This window comes from Papaver somniferum, chromosome 10 (genome assembly GCF_003573695.1).
Source record: "Papaver somniferum cultivar HN1 chromosome 10, ASM357369v1, whole genome shotgun sequence".
Taxonomy (NCBI): Eukaryota; Viridiplantae; Streptophyta; class Magnoliopsida; order Ranunculales; family Papaveraceae; genus Papaver; species Papaver somniferum.
Genome location: NC_039367.1, coordinates 34,391,524 through 34,397,523, shown reverse-complemented (window position 1 = coordinate 34,397,523; position 6,000 = coordinate 34,391,524).

Genomic DNA, 6,000 nt, shown 5'->3' with positions numbered 1-6,000 from the left:
TAAATACTCACTCACTCTCTCAATATCTGACGTCCACGGACTATCCAAGTGGGCTAATCTAAACCACCCATTACAACTGACTAAATATTACCAACTACCAACACAGATATGATATGGGCACTCCCCTCCAATACAGGGTACATGACATTCCCTTCTTCTTCAGCACATCCTTGTCCTCAAGGATGAGAGTTAAATGAACCACAGCGAAAATTGGAAACAACTTGAAGTCCCTCCTCGCAAAGACCGCCATCCTTAACATTTTCAGGATGTGGAATACAGAGACTATGGATGGGCTGCAAAATCATAACTCCATAACACCTTCAGTATTGCAAAATCTTGTTGAGAACAAATTCCATCTCAAGAAAACCACCAGCACAAACATCGATGGAGTGTAAAGAAACATCAGCTGAATTGTCACCATTCTGTCATAGAATTCTAGCTTGATATAGCCTCCCATTGGTTGATAAATCAACCCAGCTTCCCCTTGAACAATAAGGCTCCCGTAGGTCACATGAGTAAGCAGCAGGTAGTGATAATTACCAGCTGAATTCAAGACTGCCTTCATAAACTGTTTGCAAGTATTGTGACCCACATTCCACAGGCTTGTAGAGTACAACTTGAACTTCCACTTCAAATAGTCCCAAAACAGCCAATACCCATTCAGAGCTTGAACAACCAAGGGTAAAACCTTAGTCCCCAGTTTGCTTACTAAAATATCTATCCATAAATAATCCTCCTTCCACCTTTCAAGCATTTGATGAGACAACTCATGAACATTCTTAATCTCACACATTAGCATCCACAAATATCGAAAATGAAACCCCATGAACAAGACCTGAGTTCTCGTGCTCCTTATAAGAAATTTGGCCCAACAATAATATGTTTTTGCTTGATATGCTAAAATCCCCTTTAACTGTTCACATACAGGAAGAACTAGAGCTCCCACTTGCAGATCGACTAACACCGGATAAAATAGAAAGAAAGTATCGAAGGGCACACATATTAAATTCGCTAAACAAGGTGGAAGAACATATAATAATGCACAGTAATGAACTGCAATCCCCACAAGTAACCCACACTTCAGTTCCATAAGAGAAAATGCTTCTCCCCGTTTCCCAGGGCCTTGATCAAACAGTCTGAGTTGCATGCACTCATAACCACAAAATCTTTGATAAGCATTCTGAATCCCACCACTTCGGATCTTCATTCGATGCCCAAACTTAGAATCAAGAGCAGAAAAATAAGAAATCCCTAGGAGAAGGCTGGTCTCTTTCCCACGATCAAACAGACTGCAGACAGAATCGAGAAGAGCGAAGTTATATACATCCACAATGAAGTTATATACAAGAGCTAAGTACAATGACAGGATTGGAATGATAAATTGAGGATAAACCTCTCTTGATTCGAGAGAATCAAGTCTCTGAGTTCAAAGAACACAGCCTAAGAAGAACACAATTCTAATTTTATTAATAATTTGCTTAATGTTTCATCACACAGACTTGAGAATAAATACTCACTCACTCTCTCAATATCTGACGTCCACGGACTATCCAAGTGGGCTAATCTAAACCACCCATTACAACTGACTAAATACTACCAACTACCAACACAGATATGATATGGGCACTCCCCTCCAATACAGGGTACATGACAGATTCGTGGACAATATCTTATAAGATTTGCACCAACTTTTTTTCTTAAGTCCGTCCAACAACAAATTTGAATCTATTATTTTGATGATATGTTCCTCCTATTAAAATTTAGATCTACCAAAAACGAGCACAATTCGAGATACCAAACCTCATCTTCTACCGATTTTAATTTCGGTCGTTAGTTTTCAATGATTGATTTCATAGTGGTAGATGGTGTAAATATATGTCTCAGATTATGATTTGTCGAGTTTCATAAAAAGAAAGTATCACCAAATTATTGGCTTCAAACTCATTGTCGTTTGGACTGTAAAGAAAAATTGGGTCAAATCTTGTAAGATAATATCCATATAAGATTTTCCATGGATCCTCCCTCTTCTATGATAGCTATTGCTGAACACAAGTCACTCAGCAGTAAAATGAAACACCATATATAATTAACTAGTTATGTCTACTTATTGGAAAAAATTGTTGCTTATTTAGTTTACTATTGTTATTGTAATCATTTACGTCTTGCTCGTGGAGGTTAAGAAGCTGAGGTAACAATATCTTTGGTGGTATTATATATAGTGATGGAAGATGAACAAGATTTCTTCATTGTTTACATACCAATTTGGAGTCCATGACAGATTTAGTAGGTAACCTAGTTAATATGTCTAGTATGATCTCTTTCGAGAGATTGTTAAACCTTCATATCATGGAATCCTTGATTGGAGAGACAAACAAATAGAAGAAGCGACGAACAGTAAACTGAATCACAATTTTTTTTAATTAGGGTTTGAAGGAGAATGGGGTTTCACTTAGAAGATCAGAGAGCGACTAGAAAATTGGATGGTTCTTCTTTCGTTTGATTACGAGGGTTTGGGTATAAAAAGACAACTCTGAGACAAGGGGTTATTATGTTTGAAATGTGAGGACCTATGGCCTATCCGTACAAGGATCCTGAGCTGAATACCCAAAGGGAAAATGCACCATAGAGAGTTCCCTAGCTGGAAAAAAACACATTAATAAAGATGACAGAAATTGTGTTGAGGTACAGAACGTTATTGCTAAAAATTAAGATCACCACTAAGATCCAAACTTGACCTGAAGACTAACTCTAAAAATAATTTTTTCAAGTCAAGCAAGCTCAGCTCAGAGCTCGACAAGTTAAGGCTACCTCTAAGAGGCTACCTCGACAAGTTAAGGCTACCTCTAAGTTAGGGAAGACTTTAACAACTCACTACCAACTAGAGACATGTTGCGGCTTAGAGGAGTTACACTGGACATGGAGGAATGTGTTTTGTGTAATATGGTGAATGAGAGTACTGATCATCTTCTTCTTTAAAGTGTTACATAGAGACTTTCTGTCCTGTGGTAAAATTCACCAACATCGGAATAATAATTATTGTTTCTCTCTCAAAGGGTTGTAGGATGAGTTAATAATAGTATACAATTTCTTTTTACATGATGATATAAATGAAACAATGTACATACAACAACCACCAAGATATGAAGATCCTGACAAGCCAACTCATGTATGCAAATTTAACAAGTCTCTATATGGCCTTAAACAAGCTCCTAAAGCCCGATTCACAAAGTTTAATAACTTTCCACAATAGGGATTCACCATATCAGATTCAGATATATCCCCCTTCTCTTATTTCTCTAGTGGTGTGACATGTTCTGTTACTTTGTACGGGCGATATTTTGTGAGTGGGCAGCTCACAAGAATTTTTGTCTTCTTTCATTCTCAAGCTGAGTGCTATATTTACAATGAAGGACTTAGTTGAATTACACTATTTTCTTGGCATGGAAACCACAATACTTTATTGCTTCTCACCCAGGCAAAGTATACTATGGATCTACTTGAGAGCAATGATATGATGTATTGCAAGCCATGATGTTTTACACTAGATGCATATGTTCCTAGATTTTCTTTACATGATGGTGAACTCTGGATGATCCACAATAATATAAGAGAATTATTGGGGCTTCACAGTATCACACACTCACCAGACCAGACATCATTTTCGAAGTTAGTTATGCTTCTCATTCTATGCATTCTTCTATAACAACACATATGCAATTGGTCAAAAGAATACCGTGCTATCTCAAACATTCTGTTAGAGATTGCTCGGTTGAACCCACCAAGCGTTGGTATGTCAAGTTTGGTTGTCATATTTTAGTGAACCAAAACTCATGTTAAGAGTCGCTTGATTATGTACTAGAATCAACTTCGTATAGGTTAGCTTGAAAGTATTAGGATAATGAGACATTACAAGTATTGCGAAGACTTGAAGATGTGAAGAAGCAAGGAGCTACAACGAGAACAATCATCCTTCCACTTGAGGTTAGTGATATTTGACTTGAATTGTTTCATTCCCTAACGTATCTTTCAAGTCGTGCATATTGAAAACAAAACTACGAAGCATATTTGAACTCTAGATAGACATAGTATTAAGGAATACAATACGAGGTTTATTGCTTAACCATTAAACTTTGTAGATAAGACATCGCCATAATCATTTGAATGTTATTGTGATTATGTATGGGTATGAGGTGAGGATTTCATCCCAGGGAACAATGTTTTACATGTGTTCAAAGGAAGTAATTTCATAAACTTGTTTGTGAATCGAAAAGGAAATCGCCAGGCGTTATTGGTTTTGTTATTCATTGCATGTTCTGATTGAGTATAATTGTTCACGACTTGTTTGTGTTCTTGGTAGAACTATTAACAAAGGCTTGACTTATGTATTGGTATGACTTTTATTAGTGAAACCGATCTTAAGAAATCACCTGAGATGGTATGATCGGGTTTATGATTTTATGTCTGACCAAATATGGGAAAAAGGAACCGATCCTAGTAAGAGGTGCAGTACATCACAAAGGGGAACCGATCCTTGTATAAGGTGCAACAAGGTTTATAGCAGAAAGGGAAACCGATCCTATGAACATGTGCAATATGTTTTTAGGCAATGGGGAAACGATCCTATGGACATGTGCAACATATATAAGTTAGATACCATATATATGTGGGGAACTGATCCTAATACCTAGTCAACCAAATTTTGGAAAGCTAGTGTGACTATGCACAGTACTCACATGGAAGGTAAAACTGAAACTTGTTTTGGTAGAACCGTTAAACCCATGATTGTGATTGAATGTTATTTGATCAATCGCATAGTTCTTGAAAGTCAGATGAACCAATTCTAAACTTGTTTGGAAGTGTGGAAAATCGTTTCAAGGTTGTAAGTGTGAAAGAGAACTTACAAAGTAAGGATGTCGACATACTTTGAACACGTGTTGTGAATGTTTATTTCTTTACTTGTTCAAAGATATTCCTTAACGGCTAAGAGAAGAGAATCCCAGGATCAAAACATAAGTAAGTTAAGAATATTTTAATTAAGATTATTAATCTCATTTTGTTGGAAAATTCCAGAATTAGTAATGTGCATTTACAAATTAAATTTTCCGAGAGATTTCGATCATTATTTTTGGACAGAGCATTTCCAGGAATTATGGAAACCGAATTTGTGCTTTAGTGAATATCTTGAAAATATTTTCGGTTTTGGAAATTCCTTGGTGTCCAAACTTCCTTGTCTATAAATACCTGAAGTTTTCCTTTCTAGCAAACTAATCCTTCGTAACAACAAGCTTCCTCTTTGTTGTGTTGTTACTGGTGTAGCCGCCTATTCGGAGAGGAGAGTAACCTAATTAGGCGAAATCTCTTACGGCCGCTCAATTATAAAGTCTTCTTTGGGATTGAGAAGCTCTAGCGTGTATCGTTGGTGGGAAACTAGATAATTGCGATTTATCTTTTGTTTTCATTGATTTGATTGACTAAAGGTAGTTGAACTTTGATTGCACCTAGTTTGTTAATGCTTGATAATCTTCTCTTCTGATATAAGATTCACTCAAACTAATTCAGAGTTTCGACAGGGATCTTTAGACTGTTATTAGTTCTGAAGACGATCTTGTGATAATCCATTGTTAACAGACTCCGCTCTGTGCGTGATTGATCACAAGAGATTCAAGTGATTGTGTGCAGTTTATTATTGAATATCTAAGAAGATTTGAAGACGAGGAAGATATTGAAGATTTCTGATTTGTGGGTTCATAATCTTTGGTGTACACAATAATTGTTTCGGTAAAAGAGGATCCATTTAATAATCAGTTTATCCTTGTGATAGATTGGATTGATTAATTGAGTAGATCGGTATCAACACAATTCTTTGGATTAATAGTGTTGTTGTCTTAATCTTAAACGATTACTTCGTTAATTAAACATAAGACAGATCTAAGGACCTATCGAAGGAGTTTATGTTAAGATAAACAGAAGAGCCTTTGTCCGACTCATATCACTTGGTTG